Raw genomic sequence first — 24,120 nt, forward strand, 5'->3', positions numbered from 1 at the left:
ATCACAACTTGGCCTGACTCTGTACATCTCTGGCATTTTCTCCCTCTTGGAGCTTCTCACTTTGGTTCAATGCTCCCACCTTATTTAAAATCCTAATTTACTGCCCAACGTATGGTAAAAATATTCTTACCAAAATATCTTTGCTGCTCTGTCTGTCTGCCTTTGTACCGAGAACATCCTTATCCTCAGAGATTCCTACCTCTATTGCAATTCATCATACTCTCTCTCAAGTGTTCACTGCCCTCCTATCCTCTCAATGTCTCCCTCCAGATAAACTCTCCAATCCATATTCATTGCAATCCCCTTGCCATCTCATGTGGCCTCTGGTCCAATCACAGAAGGTAATCTCCAACCTCTTGTGACGCCCCAGTCACACCCCCTTTCCCCATTCCAACCTTACTCCCTTCTGGGTTCATTTTGGCAACAACTTCACTGACAAGATCCCAACCAATTAACCTTTCAGCCTCCATACACCACAACATTTCTACAGCTCTACCCAGAGCTTATCCTCATTAAGACCAGTACTCAATCTCTCCCTGGCCATTATCCCTGGCAAGACTTTCATTTTCATTTCCTTAAGTCCAGTGGATACACATTTAAATGGATTTGGCAGACAACTGGTTTAGCCAAGCAAGAGTGTTCTCTTCCTGTTGGGGAGCACTTCAGCAGTCACGGGCATTCAGCCTCTGATCTTCGGGTCAGCGTTCTCCAAGGCGGCCTTCACGACACACGACAACGCAGGGTCGCTGAGCAGAGACTGATAGCCGATTCCGCACACATGAGGACGGCCTCAACCGGGATCTTGGGTTCATGTCACACTATCTGTAACCCCCACGACTTGCCTGGGGCTTGCAAAATCTCACCAACTGTCCTGGCTCTTTAACCTGTGCTTAACCCTCTCTCCACTCACATTGTCTGTACCGTTAAGACTTGATTATCTGTAAAGACTCGCATTCCAACCATTATTTTGTAAATTGAGTTTGTGTCTTTATATGCCCTGTTTGTGAACTTACCTGACGAAGGAGCAGCGCTCCGAAAGCTAGTGGCTTTTGCTACCAAATAAACCTGTTGGACTTTAACCTGGTGTTGTGAGACTTCTTACTGTGTTTACCCCAGTCCAACGCCGGCATCTCCACATCATAGCCATTCATTACCAGATCTGGCTGGAGCACAAAGCATATCAGGTCCTAGACTTGTCTACAAAAACCCCTCATTGTTCCAAGACAGATAGGTAATCCGCATCCAATCCATTGACTGTCTACACTTCCCGCTGCCTCGGAAAAGCAGCCAGCATAATCAAGGACCCCACACACCCCGGACATACTCTCTTCCGTCAAGAAAAAGACACAAAGTCTGAGATCACGTACCAACCGATTCAAGAACAGTTTCTTCCCTGCTGCCATCAGACTTCTAAATGGACCCACCATATATTAAGCTGATCTTTCTCTACACCTTAGCTATGACTGGAGCACTATATTCTGCACCCTCTCCTTTCCTTCTCCCCTATGTACAGTATGCTCTGTTTGTATAGCATGCAAGAAACAATACTTTTCACTGTATACCAATGCATGTGACAATAATAAATCAAATAATTCCTGACTTCTTTACTGTGCACCAACTTCTTAAATGTCACCCCCATCTCCACCCCCTCTTCTCCTGTCTCCTTCAACTTTATTACCAACAGGGGTGAGGAACTTATGGACTTCTTCCAAGCCCATTGATCAGCTGCTCGATCACTTCCATCCCTAGCCCACTGGGCCAAACTTCCCCGAAACCTCCAGCCTGCTCGAGGCGTGAACTTGCAACTTTCTCCGGTTTCTCCCCCATATGCCCTCCTCAAATTTATCAACCATGAGACCCACCCGCTATTCCCTCAATCCTATTCCTACTAAATTCCCGAACACCTTTCCTTCCCTGGTTCCCATACGAGGTGATATTGTTAATGGTTCTCGCTCCTCAGATACTGGTTCCCCTCTGCTGCAAATCTGCCACCCCCTCTCCTCCAATCTTCGGCCTTGTGGGAATGATGTGCTGTATGAAGATGCGGAATTGTTCCACTAGTGATTTGGTCAGTCAGTTGCCACAATGTAAGTTTTACCAGTCCGGAGGCTTGAGAGGATAAAGAATTAGTTGCCTTTTATTACATTTGCACAGATAATTAAATACAGCTTTAAATATCTTGTACAAATCCAAGGATAACCAATTAGAATATCATTTCAATTATGTACTGTTGATTCAGATCGTCATGATGTGGAGATGGCCACTCACCTGAAGAAGGGGCTTGGCGCTCCGAAAGCTTGTGTGGCTTTTGCTACCAAATAAACCGGTTGGACTTTAACCTGGTGTTGTTAAACTTCTGACTGGGATTAAGGTCGTAACAGGATGTCCCAAAGCATTGTTCTTCAGAGCTTCAAAACCCTGCCCTGGTCCATTTCTGAATTTCATGTTTCTGATGTTCCTACCCTTGACAGATACAGCTTTGATTGAAATTGGTGCCTGGAGCCCTGAGATTTTTCTATTCTCAGACAATAGAAGCCCCAGGACTAAATTACCCACATTGAGGGAGGCTCGGCAGTTTTATTGCGTGACCTTCGGGTTCAGTGCTAGAAGTCTTGCTTATGTAACGCACTTTAAAGTCAGTGAACTTGAAATGTTAAAACAAAGTTATTACACTTGAAACAAAAACCTGTCTTTCTGAAGCCCTGTAGCAGAATATTTCTGGTACAATATCTGCAGCCAATGCCAGATACAGCTGCAGCACCCTCTAGTGTTTGAGATTGAACAATTAGCCATTCTGAAAAGACTCATTTTCTGTGATTTAATTATTTCCATAATGTAACTCATAGTTTGCGCTGAATTTCTATGCTTATTAAGATGGAGATTATCAGTTTCGGGTCATAAGTTACCCAGTTGACACTAACTGCTTCCACATCTGATATAACATTCAGATTGGGGCAGCACAGTGGCACAGTGGTTAGCACTGCTGCCTCACAGCGCCAGGGACCTGGGCTTGATTCCCGGCTGGGGTCACTGTCTGTGTGGAGTTGCACGTTCTCCCCATGTCTGCGTGGGTTTCAAGAACAAAGAACAAAGAACAATACAGCACAGGAACAGGCCCTTCGGCCCTCCAAGCCCGCGCCGCTCCCTGGTCCAAACTAGACCATTCTTTTGTATCCCTCCATTCCCACTCCGTTCATATGGCTGTCTAGATAAGTCTTAAACGTTCCCAGTGTGTCCGCCTCCACCACCTTGCCTGGCAGCGCATTCCAGGCCCCCACCACTCTCTGTGTAAAATATGTCCGTCTGATATCTGTGTTAAACCTCCCCCCCTTCACCTTGAACCTATGACCCCTCGTAAACGTCACCACCGACCTGGGGAAAAGCTTCCCACCGTTCACCCTATCTATGCCTTTCATAATTTTATACACCTCTATTAAGTCTCCCCTCATCCTCCGTCTTTCCAGGGAGAACAACCCCAGTTTACCCAATCTCTCCTCATAACTAAGCCCCTCCATACCAGGTAACATCCTGGTAAACCGCCTCTGTACTCTCTCCAAAGCCTCCACGTCCTTCTGGTAGTGTGGCGACCAGAACTGGACGCAGTATTCCAGATGCGGCCGAACCAACGTTCTATACGTCTGCAACATCAGACCCCAACTTTTATACTCTATGCCCCATCCTATAAAGGCAAGCATGCCATATGCCTTCTTCACCACCTTCTCCACCTGTGACGTCACTTTCAAGGATCTGTGGACTTGCACACCCAGGTCCCTCTGCGTATCTACACCCTTTATGGTTCTGCCATTTATCGTATAGCTCCTCCCTACATTATTTCTACCAAAATGCATCACTTCGCATTTATCAGGATTGAACTCCATCTGCCATTTCTTTGCCCAAATTTCCAGCCTATCTATATCCTTCTGTAGCTTCTGACAATGCTCCTCACTATCTGCAAGTCCTGCCAATTTTGTGTCGTCCGCAAACTTACTGATCACCCCAGTTACACCTTCTTCCAGATCATTTATATAAATCACAAACAGCAGAGGTCCCAATACAGAGCCTTGCGGAACACCACTAGTCACAGGCCTCCAGCGGAAAAAGACCCTTCCACTACCACCCTCTGTCTTCTGTGACCAAGCCAGTTCTCCACCCATCTAGCCACCTCCCCCTTTATCCCATGAGATCCAACCTTTTTCACCAGCCTACCATGAGGGACTTTGTCAAACGCTTTACTAAAGTCCATACAGACGACATCCACAGCCCTTCCCTCGTCAACCATTTTGGTCACTTCTTCAAAAAACTCCACCAGGTTAGTGAGGCATGACCTCCCGCTCACAAAACCATGCTGACTATCGTTAATGAGTTTATTCCTTTCTAAATGCGCATACATCCTATCTCTAAGAATCTTCTCCAACAACTTCCCCACCACGGACGTCAAGCTCACCGGCCTATAATTACCCGGGTTATCCTTCCTGCCCTTCTTAAATAACGGGACCACATTAGCTATCCTCCAATCCTCTGGGACCTCACCTGCGTCCAGTGACGAGACAAAGATTTGCGTCAGAGGCCCAGCGATTTCATCTCTCGTCTCCCTGAGCAGCCTTGGATAGATTCCATCAGGCCCTGGGGATTTGTCAGTCTTTAAATTCTCTAACAAACCTAACACTTCCTTCTTTGTAATGGTTTCCTCTGGGTGCTCTGGTTTCATCCCACAGTGCAAAGATGTGTGGGTTAGGTGGATTGACCATGCTAAATTGCCCCTTAGTATCAGAGGGATTAGCAGGATAAATGTATGGGGTTATGGGAATAGGGGCCTGGGTGGGATTGTGGTCGGTACAGACTTGATGGGCCGGATGGCCTCCTTCTGCACTGCAGGGATTCTAGGATTCAGAGCAAGGTTCCCTGTACTAAATCTCAGCAATTTTCACTTATAATGTGAGCACCTTCTATTATAATTTTTTTTTGTTTATTTTTCATACAGGTCAACTTTATGATATTTGTGGATAAGATTATCCATTTTGGATTTACCAGTGTTGAACGAAGGTCCAGTTCTGTCGTGGCCCCACAGCCATTCGAAACTGAATTTGTATAGATAAGCCTAGCATCATTCCACATAACTCAGAGGGCTCAAGTGGCAACTCACAATTTCCTTTGGTTCTGACAGGAGTTTTCAGTGCTGTAAGAGATAATGGGATAATCCTTCCTGTGCAAATGTCTCTGCCACAAAAACTAAAGGAAGCACGAGGAAACAAATCCTAACTGCAGACAGGCATTTAAGAAACAGAGGAGAAAGACAGGGAATAAACAGCATCCTGGGGTAAAGAGAGGTACATATTGATACTATCTGGCCAGAACACGTGAGACAGGTTTGTGGTTTTATAGAATCCTTACATTGCAAAAGGAGGCCATTCAGCCCATTGAGTCTGCACTGACTCTCCTACAGAGCATCCCACCCAGGCCCGTAACCATGTATTTACCCCACTAATCCCCCTGGCCTATACATCTTGGGACACTAAATGTCAATTTAACATGGCCAATCCACCTAACCTGCACATCTTTGGACTGGAGCACCCGGAGGAAACCCACGCAGACATGAGGAGAATGTCTGTGCGGAGTTTGCACAGTCACTCAAGGCTGGAATAGAACCTGGGTCCCTGGCACTATGAGGCAGCAGTGAATCAAATTACATTGAGCCCCGTTGAAAATCATTGCGTTTGTCGAAAGCTCCCAATCTAGATAGTGATGCTTTTTGGCAGATGCAAGGGGTAAAACCACTTCAATTTAATTCATTTGGGCTGCAATGAGATTACACTTAAAATGACATTTCAGTTTGACAGGTGCTATATAAATGCAAGTATTAATTATGCTGTACTTGTGTCTGCACAGAGCAGAGTCAACAATTTGTTAGTCATACAAAAATTAAGTCAATCTCCACATTTTATACTGCATATTTGAAGCCTGATAATTCCATCATGACATTTTTTTTTCTAATTTTGTACAAACAGAAAGACATGTTGTTTCTTTCACCCTCCCTCTCCCTCCTAAATTCTAAATATTCCTGGGACTTTATCAAAGCTGCTTTCTCTTTTCCCATTTCCCTGTTTCTAACCCATCCAATTAACTATCGCTACAGAAATGGTTACAAACCAATGAAGACAGCTTGAAATCCTCCAGGTTTTGTTCTGCTTCTCCAAGTAAAGCAGCCAGGGCTCAGAACCAGCAATCAAACCCGCATGGTCTTCATGGTTGAACTGGGACCAAAAGAAAGGTCAAAAGAAATACTTTCAAAACAAGGATGGCACAGCGGTTAGCACTGCTGCCTCACAGCGCCAGGGACCCGGGTCCAATTCCAGCCTCGAGTAACCGTCTGTGCGGAGTCTGCACGTTCTCCCCATGTCTGCGTGGGTTTCCTCCGGGTGCTCCGGTTTCCTCCCACAATCCAAAGATGTGCGGGTAAGGTTAATTGGCCATGCTAAATTGACCCGAGTGTCAGGGGGATTAGCAGGGTAAATGTCCGGGGTACGGGTTTAGGGCCTGGGTGGGATTGTGGTCGGTACAGTCTCGATGGATCAAAAGGCCTCCTTCTGCACTGTAGGGATTCTATGATAAAAGCTGTTGCCAGAATAGAGTTCAAAAGGCACAAACCATCCTGATGGGATTCCCTGGTACAATGGTTACACTTATGACACAATGGAAATCTCATGCGGTGAGGAACATTGATGCAGGTATTTATGTTACTTATGCAGACTTGGCAATTAACATCATTAGACCTGTTCAGAGGTGACTCTCCTTTGAAGTGACATTAAACACAAGGCGGTATTTTGGTTACACCCACAGTCTGATTTCAGCAAGCAGTAACAAATTAGGGCCAGCCACAAAAAGTCATTAAAGATATTAATAGAAAGTCTCTTGTGATTAAAAAGACATTCCAAATAATTCCCTTGATACTCCCGGCTACACCCCACCAAACATTCCTTTTGTTTCCGGACTTCACTCTGTACGTGTAGTCATTGTCCCGACTGTCAAAACAATCTCGCCCTTTTTCAAAAAATCTACTGTAAACCTCCCCACTTAATGATCACCTCTCTCTAATCTTCATCTCTTCAAAGTCCTCATTTGCATAACTTCTCCATAATCACAGAGCCGCCACCACTCCTACCAGAACTTCTGGATTCTCCACCGAACCCACAGGAGAGATTGCTCATCAGTTACTAACTATACCCTCTGTGGTTGTGACCACGTTTCACCAGCCCTACTCATTCTTCATCTCCCTACTGCTTCTGATACTCGATTATTTTATTCCTGTTCAGTTTGTCTCCTCAGTAATCCATGTTCATGCCACTATTCTCTTCTGACTCCATTCACACCTGTTCCACAGGACACCATACATATCCATCAATGATTTCTCCCCTTGGCCATGCAGTCATTGGTGTCTATCTTTGGTCACTTACTCTGCATTGCCCATTTACTACCTTCCTGGTAATATTCCGAGAAAGCACAGTATCAAGTTCTACATTAATGTTGGTGACACCCCTCCATCTCTTGATTTTAAACCCTTTGCCAAACTGATCCCTGGCTGAGCTTTGGATGAGTAGTTGGCTTCTTTTAGGAAGAAATGAAGCGACCCTCTTGCATGATCCCCATCAGCTTCTAAATGATTCTGCTCTTTCCAAATTCCATCTCAGGCTCAGTCTAGTGATTATGATGTGGAGATGCCGGCGTTGGACTGGGGTAAACACAGTAAGAGTTTTAACAACACCAGGTTAAAGTCCAACAGGTTTATTTGGTAGCAAATGCCATTATGGCATTTGCTACCAAATAAACCTGTTGGACTTTAACCTGGTGTTGTTAAAACTCTTACTCTGTCCAGTGATGCAGGGCTTCCGTCTGCTCCTTGCTTCTGAGCTGAACTTCTTGTCCTACGTCTGCATTATTGAACCTATATAAGTTTAGTTTATTTATTGGTGTCACAAATAGGCTTACATTAACACTGCAATGAAGTTACTGTGAAAATCCCCCAGTTGCCACATTCCGGCGCCTGTTCAGGTACACTGAGCAGCACGTCTTTCGGACTGTGGGAGGAAACCGGAGCACCCGAGGAAACCCACACGGACACGGGGAAAACGTGCAGACTCCGCACAGACAGTCACGCAAGCCGGGAATTGAACCCGGGTCCCTGGCACTGTGAGGCAGCAGTGCTAACCACCGTGCCACCCGATACATTGCCTGTCATCACAGCCTCATCTTTCCCATTGCTACCAACACTATTTCTCTTTCAATAGCCTTACCCCTTCTATTCCAGTGAATTCCTCCAGTTCCACGATTCTGCTGTCATCCCTTCTCTACCCCAACACTTAGTGTCACAGAGGTTTACAGCATGGAAACAGGCCCTTCGGCCCAACTTGTCCATGCCACCCTTTTCTTTAAACCCCCAAACTAATCCCAATTGCCCACAATTGGCCCACATCCCTCTATACCCATCTTACCCATGTAACTGTCTAAATGCTTTTTAAAGGACAAAATTGTACCCGCCTCTACTACTACCTCTGACACTCACCAACCTGTGTGTGAAAGAATTGCCCCTCTGGACACTTTTGTATCTCTCCCCTCTCACCTTAAACCTATGCCCTCTAGTTTTAGACTCCCCTGCCTTTGGGTAAAGATATTGACTATCTAACTGATCTATGCCCCTCATTATTTTATATACCTCATAAGATCACCCCTCAGCCTCCTACGCTCCAGAGAAAAAAGTCCCAGTCTATCCAGCCTCTCCTTCTAACTTAAACCATCAAGTCCCAGTGGCATCCTAGTAAATCTTTTCTGCACTCTTTCTAGGTTAATAATATCCTTTCTATAATAGGGTGACCAGAACTGTACACAGTATCCCAAGTGCGGCCTTACCAATGTCTTGTACAACTTCAACAAGACGTCCCAACTCCTGTATTCAATAACCACATGTTCTCTGACATCCTCTTGCTTCACCGTTGGCACTCATGTTTCCAGCCAGCATGACGATCCTCAATTGGAACTCCCCCACCTATGTCCTTCCCCTCAAGGCATTTCCAAAACTGATGACACGGCGATTCCTTCAACCTTTACTGTCTGCCCTCCACTCCATCCCATCCATTCCTTTCTTTTCTGTTGTCGCTGCTGATAGGTTACATTTGGAAATTTGTGCCCCTGGATGAAAAGTTTCCAACCACTTGTACAAAAATTGTTCACTGACGCACTGCGGAACGATAGTCCACAAAATAAGCGGTGGTGATAATTCTTTTGAACCAACACATGAACATTCTAAATATATTTTGCCTCGAAGTCAGCCTCGAAATTAAATTCACAGCAAAAAGCACAAGTATGGAAAAACTGACTTAATGAAAAGACAGCTCCTTCTCTGCCTCAAATAGACTCATTGGCTTTTCCACATGTAAAGTTAACTGAACAACTTCACAGGAATTTTAGTTCTCCCTGTAGGACATTAGGCAGCATTTTAAGAAATCAAAAACATGAACATAATTAGAACTCAGCGACAGTCTTTTTCTAATCACTGCCTCATATAAGCTGCATAATTCTGATCATGGTTTTTAAAGTTACATTCCAACTTTTTAAACAAACTCGGAAAGTGGGAAATACATCATGCACGTTATTGTTTAGTCATATTAATAAACTGATTTGGTCTGTATATTACACAGATATCCATTATAAAAACTTCTTGCAGGAGTCTGTCATATTCAAATTTACATATAACATTTAAAAGAATAGTATGAACAAAGGGACAGCCCAGTAATTAAAATACTAGGATATCAATATTGACTTTTCAGATACCCATATCAATTCAGTGTTTACCTATTAACAAGTAACCTTTTTATCAGTAGGAGAATATGTTCTGATACAAATGCTCTTGATCATATTGTGCGTGCCCTGACTGACAAGTGTGAGGTTAGTGTACCTTTAAGAGGTTTTTTCAATCATGGTCACAGCCTTAGGTGATGCCATTGCTGAAAGGAGGGGAAAAAACAGAGTTGGCGGGTCAGATGACCAAAGTTTTTCAGCTTTCAGTTTCATTTTGCCTGCAGTGTTAGAGGCAGTCCTAGAAGCCAGCTGGAAACAGTCATGTTCTCTCTGCTTTGCTTTGAAAATTTTACCAGTTAGTTGAAAGAAAGGCTTGTTGCTATGCTGCAGTAAAGAATGTGTTTTGGGGAGCTGATCTGACTGCAAACTGCTCTGAGTTTTCAAGATCATTTGAAATCAGCATTCAATCCAGGGAACTAGATTCCTGTATCATGTGAGCTTTAGCCTGTGCAGTCATAAATCTGTTTAAAGGGTTTTGTTTATTGGAACATCTGATACACATTGGTGAAGAGTTATACATTATTGCGGTTTTGTTTTTGCTTGTAATTGATAAAAGTTATTGTTAATTTTCATCCTGTATATGTTAACTATATTCTTAAATAAACTTTGTTTGATAAAAGCTCCCTTGTGGGTCTTTTGAATCATACCTGAAGCATGCTAGCCAAATTCAAGATGCAAAACCTATGATTCAGGCGGGCTTCATGAAACACTTTGGAGTTTCTAATCTGAACCACAACACAAGCAGTGCCCCATTTAATTTGCGATTATAAATTATGATTATGTCCACTCTAACTATTTTAGCGTCACGCTTTTAAAAAAGATTTTTATTATAAAATCTCAACTCTGAAGAAAGTCAATAAACGAACAAACTAAACCAATTAGATCACAAACAAAATTAAATTCTTTTGATAGCAACAAAATAAAAGTCTGTGGCTGCTGATGCCAGTTAGAAAACAGTGTATCAAAGAACTTAATGTTTTTTTAAAAACTGCTGCAAGTGCCCTTGTTGAAGTAAGGCTGCTCCAAGACACTAGCAGGAGCCGACAACTTCTTGCTGGATTGGTACAAATTACCCAAGTGGGGGATTTGGGGCTGGTGTTAATCTAAGTGGATGGGTGGGAATCCCACAGAATTGGATAGACTCCATTGACTTCAAGGCAGAGTAAAACTTGAAAAATACTAAATGTATTCCATACAATCGCAACAGTTTCCCAACAGGTTGGTTCGCGTAACATACAAACGAAGAAAAGTGAAACAGGTACTGTAAACATAATAGGATGGGGGGAAGGAGAGAGAGAGATGCAGGAGGGCAAAGTAAAGGTGTGGAAAGGAGAGCTAAGAGAGGGAAAAGGACAGAAAAGAAGAGTGAGACAATTATTCTAACCCAGGTAAACTTTATCCTGTGATGATCTCAGACCAGGCCAGATTATAGTAAGGTCCAGATAGGGAACAATCACATTTATGTTTTAAGCAGAAAAAGTTTGATATTCAAGACGCTTGCTAAGATAATAAAGTCTCCAGATTCTAAGGGTTTCGAGGAAACAAAAATAAACTTCACCAAACAAGGTCAAAAAGCCAAGAAAATTACAATATTTATAACATTTAGGGTTAATACAAGGTACATGTGAATTAACAGGCAAACTGTGGTCAAACACATCACATAATGTAAATAACGTAACCAAGTCAGATCCAATGGAAAACTCAGCAACCCATTCAAATGTCAGTAAACGAAGTCAACCAATCTCATTGAAACACTCCTCTCTCGCATGAACGACCATAAACATTGCACTTCTGAAGATCAAGCCTCTCAGTTCCCTGAAAGTCATTCCAACTTGAACAGCCTCAATTTCTGCAAAGCTCCAAGGGTTTCAATCTCATCTTCTGAGACGTTGTTCCCTTGGATTTACAAGTCTGAACATCAGCCTCTATTTACTGGTGAAATTTCAGCTTTTTAGTAGCTGGCAGGCTTAACTGGACTTGACACTGCCCCTGGATTTCACCAAGCTCTGATCTGCTCAGCTACACCAAGCTATATATGGCTCTCAGGGCTTCTTCTGAGCCCTAACCTTTTCCAGCACCCAGCCACCTTCTCCCCCCCCCCCCCGCCCCCCCACCCCAGGACTTTTCCTGAGCCCTACTTGCACCAAGCTATCAAATGGTTCCTGGGTTCTCCTGAGCCCTAACTACACAGGGCCATCTAACAGCAACACTTTTGCTGCTGGAGTCTACTAACAGCAGCACCTTTTCGGTATGGCCTTTTCCCCATCGCAGAACATTCACTTCCCCAATATGATGAACACAACCGATGGTAAATGCTGCAATATTCCAAATCTCGGAAGGGAAACTTGAAACGACTGCCCTCAAATGCATTCTGCAATTTACTACAATGCGGGGAAAAGTTTGAAATCCAGAGAACGATTTCCCAAATGTTAATGATGATTTTAAATAAAGGTTTATTAAACAAAAAAAAAATGTACTTAACTAATGACTGTACACAGTATCTCTAACTTTACTGAGTTCCAAACACCTTTATTTCACTACCATCAGAGCTAATTCTCCCTGGACGTTCCATAAAATCTTAATAGATTTTTAAAAGCTATAAGAAAAAGTAACAGTTACCAAACCAGGCAGTTGTATCTCTTTGGGATTTGTTTCTGAGATAAAACAAATAACTGGCTTCTCTACATAGGGTTTCTTCACAGACTGAGGTTACTGGGAGTGAAACAGCTGTTTCTGCTGCGTCCGAGGTCAGAAGCAGATACTCTTGAATAGGTTTAATCATCTCCTGATATAGTTTTTCCCTTTTGATCTTCCCTTATCTAAACTAATCTCCATAGGAGCCAAACTTAATCACCTTCATTTGAGGGTCTACCTTCTAGAATGTAAATACTAAGTTCACACAGTGGTTAGCACTGCTGCCTCACAGCACCAGGGACCCGGGTTCGATTCCCGGCTTGGGTAGCTGTCTGTGCGGAGTCTGCATGTTCTCCCCGTGTCTGCTTGGGTTTCCTCCGGGTGCTCCGGTTTCCTCCCACAGTCCGAAAGACATGCTGGTTAGATGCATCGGCCATGCTAATTTCACCTTCAGTGTACCCGAACAGGCGGCGGAGTGCGGCGACTAGGGGATTTTCACAGTAACTTCGTTGCAGTGTTAACGTAAGCCAATAAATATACCTTAAAAACCTTAAACACTTTGTCTCTTCCTCTGAAATTCTAACACCTTATGTTCCTGTTCCCCATTGTCACCAACTTGCCTGAGGGAAGCATGTTTGTTGTGTTGCTGGGCTCATTAGCATATCAAAAGAGCTAGTTCAATTAGCATAACCAAGCTATTCCTGCTTTTAAGCAGCTTACATTTCCCAATATTTTTTCAAAATATAACCAGCAGAAAACATTCCAAATTATTAGATTTCCCCGATATTTTCATGTTATCACTGTTTTCCCTGACACCAGCAAATTCAGACAAATTGAAACCCTGGAACTTTTACAATCTCCATCCATTTCCATGGTGGCATAGCCTTCCAGGCCTCACTGAATACTTTAAAATTAATTGTACTTTAACTCCCAAAACCAATCCCAAGGGTGCGTTTCTTTGCAACAGACTCCACATCTCCAATCCTCAAGTTAAGGAATTCCAACTGCTGTTTTATGATCTTGCCTTTTGCTTAACTCAAGTTAACATAGCCCTAAACTTTTAAGTGTAATAGCCTTCAAACTGTTTTAGTTGCATTTATCCCATTTTCTACAGTTAAACTTTAATCCTTTGTTAGGAAAAATAGATAGTTTAAGTGATTTATATTTGTATTGTGCATTAGGAATAAGGTAAGTTTTAAGTTTAAGCTCAATTTGTGTTGTGTTAAAACTTCCATTTAGCTTCATGTTAAACAAAAGTGCCTACTTTAAACTTTGCCTGCATTGTAACAAAGGTTTTATGACGTAAAAACAATGTTAGGATTTTTAAAATAGCTGTTGCTTAGCAACCAGAGGCTTACACTGAGAAAGCAGACAGTTAGTGTCAGTTTGAACCAGGCAACTCAAGAGGCGACAAGCTTTCAAGCTGTATTGTCCTGCAGGACAATACAGAGGGACAGAAAGCTAGTCCCAGGTGCTAAAGAACAGAAAGCTTCAGAAACTATAAGCTGGGACCGAGGAAGGTTCCACCAGGATTGTGAAGTTAAAGGAACAAGTTCCTGTTCAGTGAAGTTAAAGCAAGTTGGAGAGAAAGGCTCTCTGAATTTGAGACAGCTGCACGAAGCAGATTTAAAGTTGACCAGCGAGAACCCAGGCATCCATGGTGATCCCAAAGTTGATGACACCTTAACACAGCCTGTGGAGTAGTGGTATTCTGTTGGTGTGGCTGGGTGCCCAAGATATTGTGTGGAAGTTTGAAGGCACAGGGTGTTCCAAGGCAAAAGGATACTGGAAGGAGGTTGCAATCCTCTATGTGGATCTTTACTGAAGGCATCCGAGAGAAAGCATTATTTGGGATAACATTCCAAGTCTCCAAAAGCAGAGTTTGCAAACCCTTGGGTGAAAGACAAAGTTCTTTGTGGGACAAGTTGTCTCAGTGTAACAAGCATCTGGGGGAAATTTGATGAGAAACTGACAAGTTGTTTGAGTGGCAGAAATCACTTGGTTTCAGAGTGTGGTGAATCTGACCACATTTTGCCTATTGGTTTACATGGACTGTGTACTTACCCAGAACATTAGAGTATAAGATAAAGTTTGTAATTTGTGTTATACTTTAAATTTCTATATACCCGTAAAGGTATAGCTAGTGTGAGAGAGTGGATTATAGTTAGTTTTTCGTGTTGAATAAATGTTTTCTTTGGTTAGAAGTCCATCAGCAGTCCTGCGACTCTGTTCATCTTCAAACAAAAAGTTGGGATCGATCGAGCCAGGTTCCACTCTGGGACCTGACCATCCAGTAGTAATAATCGGCTGGAATCATAACACTTCCCAGAACTAAAAATGACCTCTAACCTATTGCCATGAACCATGGACTGGGTATTGATAACCTGTGAGCTCCGACTTCCATTTTCTCAAAAGGTGCAGCAGACCATGTAAGGTTCACACATAATGTATTAAGAATTGGTCAGGATGTGCAAACATCACATTTGATCAGTTGCTGTGTTTCAACTGCAGCTGTAAACCCTCATACTCCTTGGAATGACAATATTTCTTCACATTAACCGCACTGCTGAGTCTTGTTTGATATTGCCGATTTGCTACTGGGAGCTCAGATGTGGCACAATCTGAGTAAACCAATGATCCAGTCAATGCACAATTCCATGAAGAAAATTCAATTAAAACACACCACCCATTGAAAGTATTTCTGCCATTTACAACTTGCATTTATATAGTGCCTTTAATGTAAAATGTCTTGAGGGGCTTCACAGATTATCAAATTAAATTCAACACCGAGCCAGTAAAAGAAGTTATAGGACAGGTGAAGAGGTGAATTTTAAGAAGCATCTTAAAACGAAAGCTCAAAGGGCAGAGGTTTAAGGAGCAAATTCTAGACTAGTGCTTAGAAACTAGGCACCTGAAGGCATTGTTGCCAACAGTGGAGCAATTAAAATAGGCTATGAATGATTCTCCATCTGTGTCTTGTCACCACATTTTAGATTATTCTATGATCTCACCCTTGTCAAAATTTTGCACAGATGTGGACATGGGGCTATAAAAGATAAACAGGTGTGTATTTAGTTGTGTAATTTAATGCAGTTTTTGGTAACACTATGTAAATTAGTTGTCATCTATTGTGGCCCTAATCATGTAGAAGTATTCTAATTTTAAACAGTTAATAGGTAATTTCGGAAAATGTTTGATCTTCACTTGGTCAGTTCCTCAATATCCTTTGAATATCTTACCCATGTAGTCTTTATTGAGATTAGCCTCAACAGGAAGTATGGCATTTTGCTAAGGGGGTGGAGATATCAGCCCCATAACTGATCCTTCATTATTATAAGGAGCCACTGAACAGTTATTCATAGTACAAACCATGACTTTTTAAAATTCTCATCCAGGGCCACTAATGTCAATTTTATGCCTTAACAACCACCCCATCCAAAATAAGCCATCATAGTGGAGACCAGCTATCAAATGTTGGTGCTATCATTGTTAAATACTCATGGAGGAACTCTGACCTATTGGGAACACTTGTGCATTCTTGTTGCTAATTTTGCACCCGTCTGTTGATGTTCTGAGACCGCATTTGTATATCCTGTTCAACATTGATAGCAATGAGACAAAGATACAACTCATTGGAAAAAGAAAGGGATACTATGCTATGAAGAAGAAATAGCTGGAATGAAGTAGAAAGGAATTTGGGATGTTCATGTATTCTGCGAAATGATATTAAATCACTGGAACAGCAATAAATTAGCTGACCTGTTGCAAGGTAATATGCTAAATCTGGTGTCCTCAGTGTGAAGTCGATATTCCATTTTGGTCATTAGGGACACATGGATGTCAATATTATCTGGCAGTAGTATAGGGAAAAGGCACAAGGTTGATGCCTAATGTTAAAGCAGTAGTTGTCAAATGTTATTGATTGAAGAATTCCTTTTCAAAATATATTAATCCCAAACCTTCCCTCAACTAAATTATTACACTGCACTATAAATTCCTTACGTATTTAAATTTCTGAAAAGTTGTGTTATGTTAAAGGAACTTGTATGAAATTTTGCTGATATTGTCTAATGAAGTGAACCTTGATGCAACTGATGGTTCAACAATGTCTGCCGAATACTTGACTACACCACGCCTCCTTGCTCTTCCTGGAGGGGGAGTAGGCTTGGTGGCTCCTTTTGGCAATACTGGTATTGTTTTAGGTGTGACCCTTCATTTGCCTGCGAATTCATGGCACAGCTGAAGACCTAGGTTTTTTTTTCCTCCACCATTGCTGTTTACCAGCCTGCTACTGTAGAATATTGCTGACACACTGCCTGGTGTGTGGTATTTCTGTCATTGGGGCTCCATCAATAACTGGGACTATGGCACTAGTCCAGGTCAGGGAAATATAAATAATTTCCAACAGCATGTGCCTGACCCAGTTTACATTATTTCACAAATCACTTTGAAAATCTGTATGGACCCCAGTTTGAGAACATACACGTGTTGAAGGATTAAATTACAACGATATCTTTCAGAAAACAGGGCCCTTGAAACTAGGTAACCAAGGGACATTATGGAATATACAAAGTACCATAATGAATTAAATCAGGCTAATCCGGGACATTACTTCTGAATATGCTAGAATAAAACAAGGCTGTTCCAGTTAAAACTAGAAGGAAAACTTCAGACAGATGATTATGAAGTACTTGTATATACAGTGTGATTGAAGGTTGGAATGAACTTTGACATTCGATGATTGAGGTAAATATTTTAAGACTCATTGTACAAATAGATAACATGATTTGGGGGAGGCGGGGAAGACAAGTTTTTAATTCATAATGAATGAGCTAGATGAATAGAATGTCTGCCTCACTTGTATTATTTTTTACTTCCATTTGGATTGTATATTATTCATCCTTTAGTTTGGTTGTTAATTCATAGTATTTTCCAGAAATGTATTCAATATGTTGGATAATTTTGTTTATCTGTGATATTTCTTATACATTGGACCATACAACAAAAAGGTCAACTTGTTTCAGAATTTAAACTTACAGTAAACTCTCGATGAGTCAAATTCCAGGGCAGCCACCTTCAAATTTGGGTTAAGCAGAGCACCTGATAACCAAGGAGGTCCAATCTGCCGCATGAATGTGTCTCTATGAACCTGATATGCCTACAAACGCTTCTATAACTTAATGCATTACTTTGTTTTTCAGGTTCAAATGCCACATAAAGACCATGTAATAAAACATAATAAAAGATTCAAAATACTTTTATTCCATTTGCTCATATGTAGCTTGCACCGTGGTCAGAATTTAGCACTGAATAAACTCCGCAATCTATATCTGCTTAGCCTACTGTTTCTGAACATGCATGATGCAGCCTGCCATACGAACTAGGAGCAGGAATAGGCCATGTTGCCAATGCAGCCAAATAGATTTTTGTGCTGCAGTGCAAAATATCAGAGCCATCTCTACAGCTTTCATGGCATCGGCCAGGGAAACAGGAGGGCCACTCACAGGCTTTTACTGAAATCTTCAAGGTCATCGGCCTTCTTAGCTGAAGAATATATTGCATCTACAAAGGGATCACCTGACAGTTTAGTTGTGCATTACATGGCACTGTCCACCTCTAAGTTTTCATGGTTGTCTCTGCTCGAATCTCCCTTTTGCAGGCGGGTTTAAAGTGCCTAATTGGCATCACCCTGTTCTATCCCGTTCACATTATCTTGTGCTGCCGTAACCTGTTTGAACCCAGTATGGTTAAAGCAGTTTGCAATTGTGACTTCCTTCACCAATTGCCACATCTTTTGCAGCATCAACATGGCCTCGAGTACAGTGGGATTTAGTCCTTCTTGCTGATGGCTTTGATAAACTCAGATCAGCTGCCATTGGTAGTGGGTTTTCAAATTCCTAATCACCTTTGAATGCATTGGCTGGAGTGTGACCCTGATACTGGGAGACAAAAACAGCTTGACGTTTTTCAGGCCAGCCATGTTTGGGTTTTTGGGGCAGTTGCCGATGATCCTTTGTTGAGAAATCTCGTCCTCTTTCCCAACTCATGCCTCAAAAATACTGGAGGTCATCTCTGGTTTTATTTGCTTCATACTGTGCGCAGAAGCACCATGCCTTCTTGGACTTCCCCATCATGAGAAATGGCAGCTTTTCAGCGCACCAGATTGGCAGAGACCAGAGTAGTGACAATTTCCACTTTTACACATGTCTCCCTTAAACATCAATGACCGAAAGATAATAAACTGTCCAGTTTCCTCCACATTATAGCTTTTCTTTGTGCAAACTCATTCAAGACATTTTGGAGCCAAGCCGTCATTATTGTTATAACAGCAGTGCCCTCACCACCTACCAAGCAGAAGATGATGTTGTGCCTAGTCTTGAATTAGTCCAGCCTGCTGTCACTGCAGGTAAACACCATGTGTCCCAGCTTCTTCACCACGACAATTCCCATTTCCTGCAGGGTTGGGCCGGAAATTGTTACAATCCCTTCTCGGGCTGTTTTTAACCATGTTAGCAGAGCTTCTTTGACATCAGCACAGTTTTAAACTTTATTTGTGTCACAAGTAGGCTTACATTAACACTGCAATGAAGTTACTGTGAAAATCCCCTAGTTGCCACACTCTGGTGCCTGTTCGGGTACACTGAGGGAGAATTTAGCATGGCCAATGCATCTAACCATCATATCTTTTGGACTGTAGGAGGAAACCGGAGCATCCAGAGGAAACCCACACAGACACGGGGAGAACGTGCAGACTCCACACAGACAGCAACCCAAGCTGGGAATTAAACCCGGGTCCTTGGCGCTGTGAGGCAGCAGTGTTAACCACTGTGCCACCGTGCCGCCCCATAATGTTATGAAGTGGAGGTTGATCCCTTCTGAGAATTAACACCTAACCACACAAAGAGGAGTACCTCATATCATAATCTGTTAAGTGTGTATGTGTGTGAGTGAGGCAGAGAGAGAGAGAGGTGGTACAATCTGCGCTTCAGCAACCTTTTGTGGTTAAATCAAAAATAATTCCTTGACAAAAAAAAAATCAACAAACACTTTATTTATCTAACTAACAGTGAACAGCTTAACTAAAGTATTAACAAATCGAATAAAACACAATTTTAATGGAATGCTGTTTAGATAAATACAATTCCCACTTATTAATAAAAAAAATAGAATTTTGGTCCCTCTCTAAATTATAACCAGTTCGTCATCTTCTGGAATCTTTTGGTCTTCTCTGTTGATTTCTTCTGCCCGGAACCTCTGTCATCTTTTGGTACCTTCACTATTCAGATGGTGTTTTCTTTTAAGACATGAATGCAGGATGAGAGCCAGCAAGTTTCTCTCTCTCTAGAGCTGTGAGCAGTGACAGGTGCTCTCCCAGTTTGTGCCACTGCCCCCATCTTTTATTCACCTGATGACATATCGATATTTCCCACAATAGAATCGGTTCCCGGTTGCCAAAACCATAAATTTCAAATTCAATAGGTGTTTGGTATCCAAGTGCCTAATTTAAATTGATCGGCTGAAATTCAAAAACACCCTGTTGTCTTGGCAACACTACTGCCTGGCCTCTCCACACAAATGTTTCAATAAGGGTTCTCCATACACCTGCACCTTTTGTTTAAAGCTCCAAGTACAGAAAAAGCACCATCTTTTAAAGGGACCACGCACTGCTTTCCATTCTAGCATTTTACAATTTCACAAACACCAAATCCTGACATTGTAAACTGCTCATCCTTGTCCTTGCTGGAGGGAATGCAGTTGGCTTTCAGAGTGGTGGACAAACCTGATGGCGATGTCCGCTTTTCACTTCCATGCCACGGTTTGTCACTCAACATTACCTTCTCCCAGATGGACAACATTTTTAACTTTCGCATTGTTTGCACTACATACTCAAGCAAATCACCTCACTGAGAAAGTTGAGCGCAATTCAGTCCAACTACTCCACTCTGGTCAGTGTGGTCTCCTGATTTTGGCATTATTCCTCTCATTGGCACAAACAGAAATTCAGCGAACCAAGATCGATCATTGTGCAAACATCGTCTACTCTACAAGTGAGAATGGTTGATAACTTCAACACAAATGGAATTTCGTGTCATCTGAGTTTGACACATTGAGATTTCAGTGTATTTTGTGTCATAAACAAAACAGCTATTCGCTGAGAGACCTAAAATGAAATGAACACTCCAGCAGAGCTATGCTTTTAAAACAAGGACACTTATTATTTCAAAAAAAATAAACTGGTACTCATGGAAAATCATCCCACCAGTATCGCAGGCCTGTCATAACAGTAATGACAGGTATTGCCCGAGACAGAACACATTCCCCCACAGATTAATTGACAAATAAAATGTTAAACACTCATTGGTCTTGTTAAAAAAGATGGCACATTTATTGCTACATAAATGTTATATATACATATTATGTTTTCTGTTATCACGGACAGAAATCTTTTACTTCTTGCTGTTGCGTGGAAAGGTTCATCAACAATACCTTAAATTTGACACGGGTACAAATCTGCATCAACCAACAATGGAAACTGGAGAACAAGATGTGAAGCAACTTATCTCAGACATTTAGCTTGTACGATACTTCATAGGTACTACACAGTTTAGCTAGAACCTACAATGTTCTTAGGATGCTATTTTATTTTCTGATATTAATGGACAGGTTATGGTAAATAACCTACACTTCTGCTACCTAATATAGTAAAATAAAGTAAGAAACTTTTTTACTGAAAACTTTTGATTTCAAAAATCTAGAAAGAGTAATATTTAGAATTCAAGAAATTTTCTTACAAGATTATTGTATAAAAGACTAGCTACAGTGAAAAATAAGCCAAATGTTTTCTTTTTTTTTCTTTTTGAAGCAAAGCTTCTGGGCATAATGCAGTCTATTATAGCCAAAGGGAAAGAAAGCTTAGAATCAAGCTCAGAAGAAAAGGCCAGTGGCACGTGATCGCTTTAGCACGTTTTAAGCAACTGTTAGCTCATAAACAACGAACTGAAGAACAAGGCCACAGATACAGTAAATTATGCGTTAACTGTTGTTGAATTAGTCGCCACGAACCAATTAAAATAACAAAATCATACACAATTGTCAAAAAAAATTCACTCTCTGAGAACCCTTCCAAAACAACTGTTCAGCATTCCTATCTGCCCATCATGGCAACTTACACAAATTTTGCTCTTCAGTTGCCTTAGTGCTTAGAACAAGGGAATGCACTATTTGTTCATTCTGTTGAGTCAATTGTCAACAATTGTAGACAACATTCAGATAACAGTAAGCCACCTTGTCAGATATTTTCTCTTAAATGGAAGACAGTTTACATGGAAGCTAAGGAACTTGAATCCATATAAATGGAAACCAGCCAGGGTAGAAAAAAAATAATTGTAAATGATTTAAAACACTTACATGAGTAAGTGAATAACATGAGTTAATGCCACAATGGCTTCAAAGCTCAGGGCAGTTTCATTACTGGCTGCGTCAGTCACCAGATCCCTCTCCACTGATTAGCCACGCAGATAAGGAGATATCAAAAAGAAAGTATGGTCTCAGAAAGCTGGTGACCGCTGCTCCTTTTTCCCTCCAGAATTTTAATTAAGCTGACAGCACTGTTTTGTTCATTGTCAACACTACTGGCCCTGGTGAACCAAGGATTTTATCAGCTCTGAATGCTTTTGTAGAGCCTAAAACCTTTGATTTGCATCTGTGCTTAATTACAGCAAACACTTTCACATATACTAAATGTAGTATTAACTGCTTGAAAAACAAAGCAATTCTAAAATTAGAAATTTTCTAATTTACAGTTCACGTTACAAGTTTTACTATGAAGCCTAGAAGCTTAAAAGTTTGCATAATTACAAATAAAACAAATAAGAATGGGCATTTACTTGAAAGTTTGAAGAAAGTTAACCTTATTTCAAGCTAAATGATGCTATGGTCAGACCTGCCCTTTTTCAATAAAAGCACATTTTGCTATTATAGCAAATTGCTCATGACAAAGGCGTTGAACGTTTTGTAGGGAAAAAAAATGTGACCACAACTATTCACACAAACAGAGAACAAAAAAATAAACACTCTAACGAGGAATATTCTGATACATGGAAAATGCTATTTGTGTGGCCAAAGGAATGAAGAGGACAATGAAGACTCTTCCCTCCCCTTTTTAAGACACTAATAGGTTCTGGGAATGCTAGGGGTTAGAGGACATTACTGCTTTGTTCTCTGCATGTGGACGCTTTAACAGATACTAGCATCAGCCCAGCTGAGAATGAAACAACTGAGATTTTAACATTTCCCTTTCAAAGTAGACCTTATAGTTCAGTAGCAATAAATAATTATTTTTTTTTGTCTTAAATGCGTTTCATGAACCAACAAGTTTAGGCACAAGGCAATTTCCACAAACAGTGGAATAATTGCAACAGTCTCTGATTGTGTGGAAGCAACACAGCTTGCAACAGACTGATATGTACTGTTATGGGCCAAAATTCAGATTCGGGACAAATAGATTTTCAGTGGGCTGAATGTGATGTCATATTGATCAAGAGATTGCTTCTGGGTTTCTGCTTCAAGTGCGTTACGTTTTCCAACTGTGGCTTCATGAAATAAAGTTAGTTGGCTGGGTCCTTGTATGGAAAGATGACTCATTTGTTATTTTACAAAAATGATCCAGACTTCTAACCTACAAAAAAAAAAGAGAAATATTTAATGCAAGGCAAAATACAGTGGACGCTGGAAACATGAAATAAAAGCAGAACATGCTGGATATGTGCAGGTCAGGCAGAGATCCTGCAAAAATATTCTGTTGTCAACTCAACTTTCTTACATTTTCTCAAAGAATACCTTCTGTATTCTTCATAGTCGAAGATGCAGAATTCCCCCTAGCCCTCTCCAACTGAAATCAAAAATTTGTTGCATTACCACCAATTATTCATTAGCTCCTCACACAATCCATCTGTGACATCACAAGAGTAGTGTTCTACCTTCACCAGAGGAACTGTGGCAGTAAAAGGAGCGAGACTCTGAAAGCTTGTGCTACCAAATAAATCTGTTGGACTTTAACCTGGTGTTGTGAGACTTCTTACTGTGCAGTAAAAGAAAGCAGCTCACCACCGCCTCCTCAAAGGCAAATAGGGACAGGTAGCAAATGTTGGCCTTGTCAGCGACACACATCCCAAGAATGAATAAGAACAGTGACTATATTTCAAAGACCAAGTACTTCAATGCCTGTAAACAGTTTAGAGACGTTCTGAGGATTTGAAAGGTGCTATTTAAGTGCGTGCTCTTTCTTTAAGGGCAATGAGATTTAAAGTTTTCAAAATTAGCAATGTGTGAAGGGGTATGAAGTCAAGGGAAGAGAGCAGAAAATACGAACAAACTTTTTGACGAGCTATTCTGTAGTTTGGATTGCACACACATGTAATAACACACAAACATCCTTTATTGGCATGACAAACGTATATAAAAGTTCAAATATAAGATACCTTACATCTACCCATTCCACAATTTCTACAGAATATAAATCACAACATAATGTGACTCAACAATTGTTTGCAAACATCTGAAGCTGGGATGCAAAAGTAGAATATACACCAATTAATCTTTTATACAATATTCCAAATGTCAGCAGTGTTTAATCTA

The 24,120-nt window shown here is 41.4% G+C and overlaps 1 protein-coding gene across 6 annotated transcripts in view; it reads right to left on the reverse strand.

The window, feature by feature from the left end:
* Positions 1–20,843: 20,843 nt before the first annotated feature.
* The window catches only part of tcf12 (transcription factor 12), a 254,110-nt gene continuing 250,833 nt past the window's right edge, over positions 20,844–24,120 (reverse strand). For 5 of the 6 annotated variants that reach the window (XM_078241431.1, XM_078241430.1, XM_078241428.1 and 2 more), the window contains one exon: positions 20,844–23,161. The gene's annotated coding sequence lies outside the window, so the exon portion shown is untranslated. The remainder of the gene's footprint in view (positions 23,162–24,120) is intronic. The other variant, XR_013500784.1, reaches the window with a different exon arrangement.

Source organism: Mustelus asterias, chromosome 24 (assembly GCF_964213995.1).
Source record: "Mustelus asterias chromosome 24, sMusAst1.hap1.1, whole genome shotgun sequence".
NCBI classification, from domain to species: domain Eukaryota; kingdom Metazoa; phylum Chordata; class Chondrichthyes; order Carcharhiniformes; family Triakidae; genus Mustelus; species Mustelus asterias.